The following is a 16,858-nucleotide window of genomic DNA, read 5'->3' on the forward strand; positions in this document are numbered from 1 at the left end:
GCAGAAATCATAAAGAACAGTAGAGGAAAAACAGTAGAGGAAAAGCTGGTATCTAGTGGGAGACAAAACTGAGCTACAAAGGTAGAATACTGGACTTGGAGGCCCTGTGTTGCTGCTATTGAAGGGAAACATGAGAATTTAGTCCCTATGACTGTCATATTCTTCAAGATGTCCAATTATTCATGAAGTGAGAAAGTGGAAACAATTCGTTATGGTCAAAGCACAATTGCAACTTTCTGAAATGCTTGGCTTTGCAGCTTTAAAATGATTCTTGTTTTTCCTTTCCTCTTTTATGTATCAAATTTAACTGGAGCTAATTTGAGAGACCTTGTTCCTTGGGGAAAGAGAGGGCACACCTGTAATTTCCCAACGCGGACTTCCTTTAAGTTACTATACCTCTAATACGCTCCAGTAACATCCTTTTCATCCTGTAGGACAGTTACGCCTCTGTATTAATAAAATGTTATCTACTTCCCTAAAAGCAAGAACGTTTGAATCTCAATGCCTACTTAATAGGACAGATGGCATGTAATAAAAATAACCAAGATAATAATAAACCTTACAATTATTAAATATCTACATCATTCCTAGCACTGCTAGGCACTTTTCATTTATTTCCAATTCTCACAATCAAGGTAACAAAATATTATTATTTCCAGTTACAGCTGCAAAAACAGACTCAAAGGAAATTACCCAAAACTATTAAGCTAAAATTCCCTCAGTCTCTCAGAATCCAAACCCCTCCATCTTCCCACTTTTCCCAGAGACCAGGATTTAAACCAGAAAGTTTTTCAAACTGCAGGTTATAACCAATTATTAGATCATAAAATGAAGTTAATGGGTCATACTCTTTTTGTTAATGAAATAGATAATATGAGTGTATCACATCAAAGGCAAACACTTTGACACAACTCTGATTCCAGGGTTACACACTATACAAAGCAGCAATGTTAAATGTATGTCTCACTGTGGACCACAGACCAAAAGATTCTGAAAGCTATGTCAGAATGACTATACTCATTGTCATTATTACACTTGTATGCACTGACACATCTCAAATTTTCATCAAAAGTCTGATGTTAAAAACATTTGGGCAATAAAATCCTTCACCCAATCTCAAAGACACTACCAAAGAGGAGGAGGGGGATGGGACGGGGTTTACAAAGTGTTAAGTGAAAAGTAGTATTTGGGACATAAGTATCATATTTTTCCCCCTCCAGCAGAGTATATGCTAAAACTACACTGAACACCCATACAAGACTCAAAGAACAAAAATGTTCTAGCTATTCTTATTCCTTTCCCCCAGGTTTTTACTAAATCATTTTCAAAAACACTTCCTTACTTTTTGCTGTGCTTCACTAGAGATATCAACACAATTTTATCATTTTCCTGACCATCTTCATGAGTGACTGGATATTCTCCAATATACACTGTCTCTTTAAACAATATGTATATTCCCTAGTAGTCCAATGTTAAGACTTTGCCTTCCAATGCAGAGGATGCAGGTTCAGCCCCTGGTTGGGGAGCTAAGACCCACATGCCTAACCACCAGAAAACCAAAACCATATCCTAACAAATTCAATAAAGACTTTACAATTTAAAAAAAAAAAAGATGACTTTACTCACATGTATAACCCTATATACTAAAAAAGGGTGGGAGGGGCATTCAGAAGGTGATGGCCAGCAGGGTCACTATGGTTATGCATGTTTTCTTCTACAACAGAATAGCAATGAGCATTACAACTTAGATGGAAAATTAAATATTCTTTACTACAGGGGGCCAGGGCCGGATGATTTAGTAAATCTTCTAAGGAACACTGAGAGAGAGATGCTGTTTAAGAATGTGTTTAACAACATCAGAAGACCCCCTGGAGAAGGAAATGGCAACCCACTCCAGTATTCTTGCCTGGGAAATCCCACGGACAGAGGAACATGGTGGGCTACAGTCTATGGAGTCGCAAAAGAGTCAGACAGGACTGAGCAACTAACACTTTTTTTTTTTAAAGACTTCTCTACCTTTAAAAATTAGTCACAAATTGGCCAATTACAGTCGGAGGCAGTGGACTGAAATAGATGTCTCTCTCTCTTCTCCAGCCCAAGGTCCCCCTGAAATGACAGGAAAAAAATAATTATCTTTAAATGATAACACCGTTGCAGATCAAGAAAAGACATCACTGGACAATCATAAATTTTAAAGAATTCTGGGTATATAGAAATTATAATGGCAAGACTGGAATAAAAGAGGGAAAAAGGATGAAATCATATGTCAGACACTAAAGTCTTTTCCAGGACGAGAGAGAGAAATTCTAAGTTATAATCAAATTAATCACAACTCCCAGTAGGAGGAAACAATTAGGGGACTTCATCAGGGGGCTACATTACCCTACTCTGGACAGATGATCCCCTCCCCCCTCTCTTTGTGAACTGAGATGCAAGGGGTGGCAGCTTCTGCCTTTAAGATAGAGCCAGGGAGCTGATCTCCATAAAGAAGGCATTTCTGCCTGGGTCAGGCTTCTTATGAGAGTAGCCAGATCTGAGGGAAAAGCAGAGCAGAAAGATGGAAGGACCATCAAGCTTCCAACACTAAGAGGGAAATAAAAGGGGAAAAAGGGAAAAGGCAAAGAAAAGAGGGGCAATGGAGCAATCTGAATACTATCTGAGTGAAATCTAAAAAAGTACTACTCCACTGCATTACTTAAAGACTCCACAGTTATGCAGGCGAGAGGCACACTACCTTACCCACTCCTCAGCCACTCTCTCTCGGAGGGCTGGTCTGCTGGTCCACATCTAAGAATCTATCACCAAAACTACCACTCAACACAAAGGCCTGGTGGAGAAAGAACTACTTACTGAGGCAGACACACTTCAACCGCCAGTATCAGCCACGATTCCCCAAACATCTGAGAAAAACTTAACAGAATAAAAGAGGAGCAAGATGAACAGAGAGAAGAAAAATGTGTGTGTGTTGGGGGGCGGGGGTGGGGGTGGGGGGTGTAGTAATACATGGACAGGCAAAACTAAACACCAAATTACTTATCTATACTATAAGGCCGAAGAGATTTTCCCTTACAGGGAAGGGAAATTTACCTTACTTTCAAAGTAAAGGAAAACACACACAAAGATGATAACTGTAAGAAAATAGAAAATGTGAATTAAAATCTAAGAGGCCCAACATCCACTTACATAAGATATCCAAAAGTAGAGGGAAATTAATCCAAACAAGGGGACACATTTAACTTTCCAAGAGCTAAGGAAAAATTCAGTCATCAAATTGAAAGACATGCAATGCAACAAAAACCAAGTAAAAAAAAAAACCCATATCCAGGATGATGCTGGAGAAATTTCAGAACACTGAGAAAGGTTCCAGAAATTAGAATCACTCTAACATTCATCTTCTCATCAAAAATACAGGATGCTAAAAGATAACAGAGCAGTTTCCTCCAAATTCAAAGGGAAAAATACTTTGAAACCAGATTCCTACAGACCTTCACCAACATGTGTGTTACAAATGAATGGGTTACCAGGTAATCTGAAGAGAATTGTTGCAAACAATTTCACTCACCACACACACATTATCACTTTCTATACAGCAGCAGCAGCAGCAGCAACATACAGATATTACGACATGAAAAAGGTTGGAAAGCACTGCTCTCACAAGTCAGATTTTCCATTAAGAGTCAAAATAAAGACGTTTTTAAACATTGAAAAACTAAAATTTTACTTACCGAAAAAAAAAAAATGAAAAGATACAACACCAAGACAGAAAGGAATTCAATAAAACACAACATGATATGGAAGAAACAGTAGCAGCTGAATTATGGTATCAAAATAACATATGAATAAGAAAATAAAAGAGGATGCACTTATCGCTAGCAGTAGATAATTCTCCTCTTACAGTAAACATTTAATAAGACAGTATTGTATCTTCCTCTTCAAAAATACTACATAATAAAAAAAGTTCTTCATTTCTAAAATCATTCTATAGGAAACTAAGGCACAGAACTAAGCAGTTTTAAACTCCAATCTTTATTTTGTAAAAAATTAGGCTATCAAGTCAATAGAACGGTATGCATATAATCCCAATTACTACTAAACTGTATGTAAATGAGTCATTATTTTCACATCGATACATATCAATAATATATGTACATATAGATGATACATATATCAATGTATATACTTATATATGTGTGTATGTATATATATCATACTCCTTAGCTGCACAAAAACACATTTGAAAGGCTATACACCAAACTCTTCAGCTGTCTCTAGTGAATGGAATGAGGTCAAACTGAGAACTTTTACCTGTCACTTTATAATATACATCTGTTTAGTTAGGTCACTCATTTTCTTATGTATACATGATATATCAAAGATAAACTTACTTCTAAAAGCAGGGTCTTGAAGAGATATATGCACACCCACGTTCACAGCAGCACTTACCAAAATTGGTCAATTTTTGTGTAGCCATTTTAATATTGACAATGTAAGAAATACCACATTTTCAACACATTATGCTTTATTATTTCCATAAAGGTAAAAACACAACTGAAATGCAAAAAAAGGCTTGCGCAGTATATACAGAAAGTGCTGTGACTGATGGAATGTGTCAAAAGCAGTTTGCAAAGTTTGCTGGAGATTTCTCACTGGATGATGCTCCAGTCAGGTGGATCAGCTGAAGTAGATAGTGATCAAACTGAGACATCAAACTAAGACATAAACTGAGATCAACCAATGTTATACCAGGTGCAAGATAGCCAACATACTCAAAATATCCAGATCAAGTGTTGAAAATCATTACCCCAACTCGGTTATGTTAATTGCTTTGATGTTTGTGTTCCACAAAAATTAAGCAAAAGAAAAACCTTCTTGATCCAATGTATTTCCACAGGTGATTCTCTACTGAAACTAACAAAAATGTTCCACTTTAAAAACAAAATTTGACAGTTGATAGAAAGTGGATACTGTACAGTTACAGTGTAACAGAAGAGATCATGGGGCAAGCAACCTGAATCACCAACAACTAAAGGCCAGTCTCCATCCAAAGGTGATGCTGTGTATATGGTAGGATTGGAAGGGCATCCTCTATTATAAGCACCTTCTGGAAAACCAAACGATTAATTCCAACAAGTACTGCTCCCAATTAGAACCACTGAAAGCAGTACTAGATGAAAAGTATCCAGAATTAGTCAAGAGAAAATACATAATCTTCCATCAGGTTAATGCAAGAACATGCTTCACTGATGATCAGGCAAAAACTGTTACAGCTTGGCTAGGAAGTTGATTCACCAGCTGTATTCACCAGACATTGCACCTTCAGATACCCATTTATTACGGTCTTCATAAAATTCTCTTAATGGAAAAAAATTCAATTCCTTGGAAGACTGCAAAATCACCTGCGATAGTTTTTTTGCTCAAGGAGATAAAAAATTTTAGGGAGATAGAATTATGAAGTTGCCTAAAAATGGCAGAAGCCAGTAGAACAAAAACAGTTAATACATAGTTCAGTAAAGTCCTTGGTGAAAATGAAAAATACATCTTCTATTTTTATTTAAAAACCAAAGGAACTTTTTGCCTAACCCAATTAAAAATAAGGCACAAAGCAAATGAAAAAAAACCCAAATTAAAACATAAATGATAAATTGTGGCATCTGACATAGTCAATCCTTACTGTTCATTGATTTCATATTTGTGCAATCTGCCTACTTGCTAAATGTTATATGTAATCCCTAAAGTAATACTAATGGCATTTCTGCAATCTGTAGACAGGTGTAGAAGAGCAAAGAGTAAATTACCTAGTGAGGGTGTGTTTAGCTCTCTTCCTTACTGTTTCTGCTCTTGTTCTGTAAACAAATGTCCTCTGTGTGGTCAGTCAATTTACTGCCACATTTTTGTATTTTGGTGCTTTTCACTGGTGATTTTGCTATTCAGCATAGGGCTGAAAAGCTTTCTATTGTCCCTAAGCACAAGAAGGTGGATGTGTCTTATGGAGAAAACGTGGTAGATGGGCATCTTTCATGCAGGATTTATAATGCTGTTGGGCCATGAGTGCCATGTCAATGAATCAACTATATATTCAATAAAGTGTCTTTAAACAGAAGCACACAAAACAATTATTATTGATCCATTGACAAATCTGTTGTGACCAGAGGCTCACAGGAATGAAACTCTGTATTTCCTAGGAAGCAACAGTTCAATATTTTCTAATTCAGTGTTCACAGCAACTTTATAAACTAACTACTGTGAATAATGAGAACTGACTGTATTTATGTTTTTTTTTTTAAGGAGCAATATTATAGGGCAAAAAATTAAGTTACGTCAATCACTCCAATTTAAACTTAATGTGATTTTTAATACTTTAACGGCTAATGAAGTTTTTTATAGTACATGGTGTATGAAGGGGTAATTTATTTCTAATTAAAAATAAATATCAGCTAATCTTTATTGAATACTTATGTAACAGGCACTTAAATAAGTACTTTACAACTCACGGATAAAAAAGTGCTTAGCTCAGTACCTTGCACACAGTAAAAATTCAATAAAATCTTGGCTAATCTTATTTATAGCATTAAATTCCTACAATCACTCTGTGAGGTAAGTACATGAGGAAACCTTCAAGGTAATGGGAATCTGAGAATGTATCTAAACTGGCTGGGTTTGAATGCAGTGTAAACACAGCTCTTGAAGATGATCTCTGACAGTTCATTCAGGCTATGACAAAATTAAATTATCAAACGTGGTCGTCTGTGATGAATGTCTTTGGGGATCGAGAGGTAGCAGTAATACAAAACTATGAAAGGAATGAGGTAGGCAAACAAGGACAGCCAAGTAGGACTACAGCTTGTAACAGTGTGTAAGAGCTCAAAAAAAGAAAGTGACGTATTCACAGTGTAAATTCTTGACTCAAAGCACTGACAAAAAATAAGGCAGCTTCTAAGTATGACATGAAAGAATTTTTCTGCAAACTCTAGAGCAGCAATCAGCAAACATTTTCAATAATGTGCCAAATAGTAATTTTCTAAAGTTCATGGAAGGTCTCTGTCACAACTATCAAACTGAGAGCAGCCACAATTATACATAAATGTGGCTTGTGCTCCAATAAACCCTTACATATGAAATTCTGAATTTCATATAATTTTCATTTGCCATGAAACAGTATCATTCTTTTGACGTTTTTCCCAATTACTTTAAAATGTGAAACATATTTTTAGCTATAGGTCATCTAAAAACAAGTGCAGGCCACACCTGACCTGTACAGTGTAGCTGGCCAATCCCTACTCTAGATCTCAAGACCAAAATGCATAAAATGATTTTGTTAACTGCCTAATTATAACATCAAGTAGTACTAAGCAAGTTAAAGAAACAGGAACATACTGGTTATCAAATAGATTTATCTGCAAGAATCCTTCCTTAAAAGTCCCCAAGATCATGATATTGGGAAATCCCACTATAATCCTGTGTCATTTGTAACAGAGATCCAGAAACAACGAGCTATGGTCCAAATCTGATCCACAATGCTTTTATAAGTAAAGTTTTCTGGAAACACAGACACACCCATTCACTTATGTATTATCCATAGATGCTTCAGCACCACAATAGCTCTGCTGGGTAATTTCTTCACAGACAAGCCTAAGATATTTAATATGATGCCCTCTACAGAAAAAGTTTGCTGATCCCTAATCTACTCAATTCCAGGTATGGCATACAGTTAGGCCTGACTAAGGGAACATAAGCCACAGACTCTCAAAGTTCCCAGACCCAGAGCCCCTCAAATAAGAGAAAAGCAACCTTCAAAAACGGCTCTATGATTGCATCACCAGCACTGTGATTTTTGTCGTGGCTTTCCACAAAGGATCAACAGCCACTTATCAGAATAACCACGCATTGGGAAAGGAAAACACTCCAACCTTTTCAGGACTATAAAATCTAACTCTTAAAGTAATCCTGAGGACCCAGATAGCACCACTGTGACATATGTGTTAGAATGAAGCCAAATAATATATGAAGTTTAGGCCCAAGTCCATTTATCAGAGAGTGGAGTAATCCTCCCATCTTACAGGTATTTCTTCAGGAACTGAACATACAGCTGAAAAGGGTAGTCTCAGGCTGACTACACACTGAAAAAAGTCCACACTGATGCCAAGACACGTGGAGTAGTGGGGTAGTGTAATACCAGGAAAGGCCAGAGAGAGACCCCTGGAGCTCTCCTACCAATCAAAAATGCCATTCCTGGGGGATTATCCAAGAATCAAAAGCAGCAAGGGTTGCAACCCCTAGCAGATATTCACTTCGTACAACTGTATGGCTAATGCAGAACATAGAAAAGTTCTTAGAGAAGAAGTGTTTTAACCTTAATGACTACAAGCAAAGTTGGTAATTCAAATTAAATCTCTTTAGTGCAGCAGCACCTGGTATAAAGCTACAGTTCTGGCAAATGGTGTCTCTGTCTCTACAATCTGCTTTAATTTCACTTGGATAGCAGTACATGTTCACTATATTGCCTCGCTAAGTCAAGTTTCTACCTTCTTAGACTGTAGTTATCTCATCACACCATTCGACATCACACTGGCTCACTATACTGATAAACTCAAGCCAACAGAACCTTTTGAAAAAGAAACAGCAGTGCTCTAGATGCCTTAAAAAGACAGGTATGCCAGAAGACAGAAAATAAGTCACAAGAAAATACAAGGTCCTGACACCAGTATGAAGTTCTAGAAGCAGGTGGAGAGTGGCAATTCAGGATATTCCCTTCAAAATAAAAAGCAAGTCAATACCCACTACAACAAAAAAGCAGCAGAAAGCTTGCTGGGCCTCTGGATACTGAGAACAAGATATACTAGTTTGTGTGTGCTGCTCTATTTACTGAATAATCCGAAATCCAGCAGCTTTAAGTTTATCCCAGAGCAAAAGAAAATACCTGAGTCAATCCAGATTGCAGTACAAGTAGCTCTGGCATTTGACCATAATGACCTTCTGATGGCAATGGTGCTCCAAGGGTCAACAGATGAATGCCATAAGGAGGTACTGGCAAATCCTTTAGGAGAATCACAGCAACCCTAAGAGTTTTAGGGCCAAGTCATACTTTATTAAACTAAGACTCTCTTGAAAATACTTCTGGTACCTTTTGTACTTTGGAGAATGAACACCTAGCCACAGGTAACTATAAAACCTGAGCTGCCTGTCAGGAATTGTCATCATGGGATCCACCAAGTAAAGCTGATGCGACAGAAACGCTCCATGAAGCGTTACGATGTACACCGAGCAGGATTCAGACTGGTTGTGAAGCATGAGCAGATGGCTCACGTTTTCAGCGTGCCTATTCCTGATGCACTGCAGTCGTTTTCCTCACACGAGGCCTACTGTTACATAGGGGATTCTCTATCCTGGCTAAGAAAGAAAATATCTGACCCTGGATTACAAGTGACTCTGCACAACATGCTGGTATCACCCAAAAACTCTTTCTATCCCAGCTGCTAAGGAAGGTCAGAAAGGGAACTTCTCCCACTGGGCAGTACATCTCACAATCCACATTGTCAATAACGGGAGGCACAGTGAGGAAGCAATAATCTGGCTAGATTTCCAGGTCAGGTTCTCAAAAGACACAGGTATGGGCAGTGATTTAAGGTGAGATATATGGATGGAACTGTCAGAACTGACCAAGTGTTAAAATATTTCCGTTCCATGCAAAGGCTCACCAAAAAGTCCCAACCATGGGGAGATTCCATAATCATATGGAATCGTGCGGCAAGATAATCCATTCCTTGGAAGTCGGTCATATCTTTCACCAGCAACTTCAATGCCTAATCAGTGACCGCACAAAAATCAGCCGCAGTCATAAAACAGAGGCTCAAGAAATTGTATGAACTTGCACTTCGCAACAAGGTTGACTCAGCTACCCTGCCAATGTACCATCTTTCACTAGGTTATGACTTAGCAGCAAACAATTCTGAAAATCTTAATAGTTACAACAGTGATTCTTAAAATATTTTGGGCTGATAATTCCTTTATACCCTTAAAAAATTTCTGCTTACACGGGCTCTAACAATATTAATTACATTGGAAATTAAATTATCTTTTTTTTTTTTTTACAAATAAATAATACAGATATTTATTAGAGAATTTATCTAGTTTACTTTCAATATACTAACATTAAAAGAAAAGAGAAAAAGAAAGAGCAGAGAGTGTATCACCAAATTAGGTTGTGACCAACATCCAGACAAAGTCCCGTGTCACAGCACATCTGGGGTCCCAACTGGGAAAGGGTCCCAGGCAGTTCTTGATGCTCCATGGGTGAGACTTCAAAGATTTGTTAATCCATTTTAAAAACAATAAACCAACTACATGTTAGCACAAATAAACTTTTTATTTTAAAATAAACTACATCTTCCAAAAAACAAAACAGTAAAATTTTAAGAAGAGTTATATTTTTAAAATCTCTTTGGGCTTTGCTGGTGGTCCAGTGGTTAAGATTCCAAGCGTCCAATGCAGGGGACATGGGTTCGATCCCCAGTTGAGCAATCTGGTACCACATGCCTCATGGTGCAGTCAAAGAAAATAAAAAATAAAAATTTTAATAAAAAATAAAATCTTTAAGATCTGACTTAATAAACTATCAGATTAACATCTCTGTTGCAATACTGTTTCAGTTGAAATAAATGAGAAAAATAACTCTCAGATAAGTATTTAGAAAAGGGGGGAATATTTGATGGCTTTTTTGAATAGCTTTGAGTATCATTCTTTGACTCTATCTCAAAGCTCAACAATAGTGTCTTAAAGGTTCATTGAAGAACCTAAAACATTATAAATCAACTATACTTCAATAAGAAGACTTTTTTTAAAAAACGGTTCATTTAAGTATAGAATTGCTAATCTTATCAGTTACCTTTCATACTGTTACATTAATCCATCAGTCTGGCAACACGAGTCAGTCTTTTGCTTATGTATAATTTTGTAACATCATTCATCAGTCAGTTATAAATACTGGTCCACTGAGTTTGGTATAGCTCCCAAATGTTGGCATTTCATAATACAGTGTTAATTATTTTAAAAAACTGCCTTCACTACTATCACTAGCAAGCTCATCAGAAAAAACCTAAATACTGGGAAGCTATCAAGCTCACATTGCCTGATAATTTTCTAAAACATTAATTTACACTTGAAATCGAATTTTATCACTGGCAACAAATATTGCCAGTTGCTTTCCTTGAAGTAAAGGGTCACTTTAATTGACAAAATGTCTGTCAAACACTCACGTCAAAATAACCTCATAAATCAGTTTCAAGTGAAAATTATATTCCATAGAGGCTAGTTTGCCTCATAATTCAAATAATCACACAAGTGCTTTTCCCTGTGACAAACACATACTTCAGCATGCTGAAGTGCTTCATCAATACTTTCTGCTTCATTCAAAAACGCTTATAGAAAGATGCATACTTAAGATCAAGATTTTTTTTAATAAGTTTAATCCTCAAGTATAATTTTTTGTTTACTATAAATATATGGTGACATAGAGCACAGCTCGAAGCAACTGCAGTGATTTTTGCTAAGGCACCATCAGTTTTCTCCCCACCATTGCTTATGAACCATAGTGCAACTATCAACATAATAAAAAAGGAATTTGGTATTATTATTAAAATAGCTTTGATCCTTAAAGGGTCTTAGGCTCAACAGACAGCACGCTGAGAACTACTGTTCTATGAGGTGGTACAGTTGGTAAAGAATCCACCTGCCAATTCAATCCCTGGGTCAGGACGATCCCTTGGAGAAGGGCATGGCAACCCACTCCAGTATTCTTGCCTGGATAATTTCATGGACAGAGGAGCCCGGTGGGCTACAGTCTATGGGGTCACAACTGAGCACGTAGGCACGCACAGTTTACTAGAACAAAAACACATTTCTCATTTTTGCTATGTTGACTTTGGGTTGATTACAGGTATCATCTTCATTCTGGAATCCTGGAAAAAGAAAAAGCCTGTATCTGGCACCTGCTTTCCTCGTGACAGAGAAAAATGAGCAAAGGTCAATTCATGCAATGGCTTCCAAAGCTTCTTAGACATGACATATATCACTTCCCATCTTCCACTGACTTTGGTCAAATCCCATGGCCAAGCTTGATGTCAAGGATAAAAAGAAGTACTCCTCCCATAGGTAGGGACCCTGTAGAGAGAAACCCAATAAAGGAAGCCAACTGCTTAGAATAATATAATCTGCCGTAAGCAGCAACTGAGTCCCTTTCGCCTCCACACCAAACTGTACCATATTTCACTGTGGACAAACAGCCACCTGGTAGCAAGCTGATAACACTCAGGATCTTTCCACCATGAAGGAACTTATTTCTGTGAAATAGACACTTACTTGGCTGACGTAAACAATCTTATGCTGACTACCCTGGAAACAAGTCCATTATTTATAACCTTTTAATTTTGAACACAGAATATATTCTAGGTTCTAACAAACCAATTCACATACTAACTTAGAACAGAAACCTTTCATACATTATAGTTTTTAGGTGAGAGCTTATTACAGTTGTCTGAAGCCTAAGTACAAAAAGAAGTATATATACTAATAGTTAAGTATCTACTATTGTGGCTATCCATCATACTCATCACCACTAAAAATTTCAATAGACTTTAATTTGTGGATATTTCTACAAATTTTATGATCCAGTGCCTAATGTATTAATGTAATTTCTAATTAGCTCATGTCATCTCTAATGCAGAAATTAGAATTTAAAATTTCCAGTCTCCTTTCTAATTATGGACATAGCATAGTATTCTGCATTATGTAAATCTCCAAAAGACTTTGATTTGGAATTAAGTAACAAGGAGAATTTCCATTTTTGCTCAAACCCCACATACAGCTTTTGATGGTGGTGGCAGCAATGTTAGTCACTTTCCAGTGGTTACAATATAGAGTTCCTGCCACTGAAAAAGCACAACAGCAGTAGAATCTGCAATCAACTTGAGTCTCTGGCATTCAGAGCTCAGCAACATTAGCTTTTTCAAACCGAGTCCTGCAGTACGGTTTTGGGAAATGTTCCCTGAGGCTTGGACTAAAGTCCAATCTCCAGCACTCCCCAGTGACTCTAAGAGCTACCAAATATTCTTTAATAATTCCCTACTCTGCTTACAATAGCCAGGATGAGTTATTGTTTAGTATAAAGAACTATGATTTACAATAAGTGTAGCATTCCAATTTTACACATAAGAAAACTAAAGGTTTAGATTGGATTTCTCAGATTTGAAAGCTTAGACTTTGTTCTGTTATATTACACAAATTCTACAATTGATTACTTAAATAGGACAGGGCAGGGATTGAAACAAATTTATCAACATTCTTCTAAAGCAGGAGTTGGCAATCTATGGCGAATGGGCCAAATCCAACGTGCTTTTTCACAATTCATAAGCTAACAATAGTTTTCGCATTTTTAAATGGAAGAGGGGGATTATATTAAAAATAACATGAACTTCAAATTTCAATGTCTATCATAAATAAAAATTTATTGGAATATAGCCATGCCCATTCATTTACATATTGCCTATGGCTGCCTTCCCACTACAACAAACAGACTTCAGCAGCTGCCTAAAATATTTACTACCTGGCTCTTTACAGAAACAGTATGTTGACCTCTGCTCTAAAATTCTTCTAAAATAACTAAGGAAATGCCAATGTAAACTAATATTAAAACAGGTATATGTGTATTTCTATTGTCTTTGCTTTCGTACTTTGAGAACAGAAGATATGAAACACTGCACAATTTAGCCCATCGTAGAAGGCAATGGCACCCCACTCCAGTACTCTTGCCTGGAAAATCCCATGGACAGAGGAGCCTGGTGGGCTGCCGTCTATGGGGTCGCACAGAGTCAGACACGACTGAAGTGACTTAGCAGCAGCAGCACAATTTAGCCCATAGTTAAAAGTGAACCACAAAGTCCAATTTTCTTCAGTCACTCTCCTGCTTCTACAGCAAGGGCAAACACATCAAATTAAAATACTGTGTCACAAGTTATTTTCAGGATAATACCAAGTCACCAGGAGCCAAATGTAACTGACTATTCATGTTCTCTAGAAACTGAAAGAGCCAGCAGTAAGGGAGCCTTTTTAAAAAACAACTGGTATTAAGGTTTTCATTGGGGAGGAGGGGGAATAGGATTCAAAGATTATAGGAAAGGAGCAAGTAAGTATAGTGTCAAAAGGGCTGACATTTTTCAGAAGATAACGAGTACTCAATTCCTTAAACAAAATGAGCCCAAACAGGACACTCACAGGTAGATGATTAGAACATACAATTGCTAAGAAACATTCACAATGGGATGCCTTCTCTACATCCAAAATCCAGAGCCCAAAAGGAAAATCGACCCATCCCTGATCCTTTCTTCTGCTTTCAGCATCTACGAACTGAGTTACCTAGCCAAAGAATATTATATGCCTCTTTGAAGTACTCTGATTCAAAAATTTTTCCCCTTTCAAGTAATTTAATAACCTTTTAGGAAAAAGAAGGGCTTCCCAATGACTCACCAGTAAAGAGTTCACCTGCTAATGAAGGAGACACAGGTTTGATTCCTGGGTGGGGAAGATCCCCTGGAGAAGGAAATGGCAACCCACAGTATTCTTGCCTGGAGAATCCCATGGAAAGAGAAGCCTGGCAAGCTACAGTTTATGGGGTCGAAAAGAGTCAGACACAACTGAGCACGCATGCAGAAAAAAGAAAAAAACTTCCTATCCACTTGTAGTATTCCTTGCTCTATCTATCTCCAGCCCCCAAAATGAAGTTACCATAAGGAGTAAGTCATGTCTAAGCCTTTATGCAAGTGCCATGCAGAAAGCGACTAACAGAAAGCAGTTATCTAAAGATCCTGCAACAAAATCCAAACAGGCTCAGAATGAAGTAGAAGAAATTACTCATAAACAAGAAACAGTAAAAGTTTTATACTTTACCTTCATTTAATAATCAGGACAAAAAAAAACATTATTTTTTTAATGACGAAAAAAATTAGGACGCAAATTGGAACAACTTGTGAGAATCTGAGATTGCACCTCACCATGTAATACAGAATACAAATCTACCACTGATAAAAAGGTCTGGAACATGAGCGTGTTGTTCAGAACTTCAAATGTATTCTCTCTAGTGAATAAGGTTATATATAAATGTACTTGTTTCAAAGACAGCTCAGAAAAACTAATAATAAACTATAAGAAAAAAAGAAACAATCACAGAATCAGATATGATGCTGATTAAAGATGACATTCCGGAGAAGGCAATGGCACCCCACTCCAGTACTCTTGCCTGGAAAATCCCATGGATGGAGCAGCCTGGTAGGCTGTAGTCCATGGGGTCACCAAGAGCCGGACACGACTGAGCAACTCACTTTCACTTTTCACTTTCATGCATTGGAGAAGGAAATGGCAACCCACTCCAGTGTTCTTGCCTGGAGAATCCCAGGGACGGGGGAGCCTGGTGGGCTTCCGTCTATGGGGTCGCACAGAGTCAGACATGACTGAAGCGACTTAGCAGCAGTAGCAGCAAAGATGACATTCAACTCCTTTATTTTACCAATAATGTGGCTCTGGTGAAGAGAAAGTTGGGTCACTTGCCCAGTGTCACCATGGTATATAAAATCAAAGGTTAGTTGCTCAGTTGTGTCCGACTCTTTGCGACCTATGGCCTGCAGCCCACCAGGCTCCTCTGGTCTTGGGATTCTCCAGATAAGAATACTGGAGTGGGTTGCTATTTCCTCCTCCAGGGGATCTTCCCAACCCTGGTGGGAAACCAGGTTTCCCACATTACAGGCAGATTCTTTTTTTTTTTTTACTGTCTGACCCACCAGGGAAGCCCATATAAAATTCAACGCTGGTCAAAAAAAACAGATCCTTGACTCAGTACAGCCATACATTTCAGATCTCACCATCTCTACATAACAAGTATATTTATGTATAAACATCCTAATATGGTGTAACTCTATTGGTATGTGTCAAAAGAAATATTTAAAAAACACTTACCTTAGATTGTGTTAGGTGGTGATGTTTTACACAATAAAAGTAAACAGGCTGAGTGAGAAAACTAGCTGCTCTCTAGAACACCTGTGGTGTTTTCGATTCCCTCACCTATGGTGAAATCTCAGGATAATTTTTCACCAATCAAGAGTAAAGGGAGTTTTCCCTCTAGATACAGTCCTAAATACTGTTTTGTCCTATATACTGCTAAACACAATTGGTTTCAAGTTGACTCAAATGGTTAACTGTGAGGGACCTACATGAATAAATTAAATACAATTAAAGCAAATTAAAAATTGTTCGATTACTCAATTGGCCTGTGTTACAAAACTTCTTCCAAAGATGCTCCCAGCAGTCACACTTTTCTTTTCAGTCGCTGTGTCAAAGTCGATCAGTGGTGTCCAACTCTTTGCGACCCCATAGACTTATACAGCCCATGGAATTCTCTAGGCCAGAATACTGGAGTGGGTAGCCTTTCCCTTCTCCAGGGGATCTTCCCAACCCAGGGATGGAACCCATGTCTCCCGCATTGCAGGCCAATTCTTTACCAGCTGAGCCACAAGGGAAGCCCAAGAATACTGGTGTGCATAGCCTATCCCTTCTCCAGCAGATCTTCCTGACCCAGGGACTGAACAGGGGTCTCCTGCATTACAGGCTGATTCTTTACCAACTGAGCTATCAGGGAATCAGTTGCTATATTCACTGTGAATTATGAACCTTATTTTTCACTCCCAGACCACTATCCTTGCTCTTGTTTCTCCGAAGTCAAAGGATTTAACTAATTTGAGCCCCACTCTACTCCATATTTATTTCCCTCACCTACAAAGGCAATGTTGGCCCCAAGTTCTATGTATTTCTATCTTCT

The 16,858-nt window shown here is 37.8% G+C and overlaps 1 protein-coding gene across 16 annotated transcripts in view; it reads right to left on the minus strand.

Moving 5' to 3' along the window:
- TBL1XR1 (TBL1X/Y related 1) overlaps window positions 1-16,858 on the minus strand; it is a 180,876-nt gene that overhangs the window by 127,908 nt on the left and 36,110 nt on the right. For 5 of the 16 annotated variants that reach the window (XR_015133768.1, XR_015133769.1, XR_015133771.1 and 2 more), the window contains exon 2: window positions 2,017-2,106. The exons of 10 other annotated variants lie outside the window; for them this stretch is intronic. The gene's annotated coding sequence lies outside the window, so the exon portion shown is untranslated. Of the gene's footprint in view, window positions 1-2,016; window positions 2,107-3,087; window positions 3,134-16,858 lie in introns of those variants that run through there. One more of the 16 variants, XM_086318953.1, reaches the window with a different exon arrangement.

Source organism: Bos grunniens, chromosome 1 (assembly GCF_055505025.1).
Source record: "Bos grunniens cultivar Pamir isolate PY7600 chromosome 1, Bosgru_T2T1.0, whole genome shotgun sequence".
Lineage (NCBI taxonomy): Eukaryota > Metazoa > Chordata > Mammalia > Artiodactyla > Bovidae > Bos > Bos grunniens.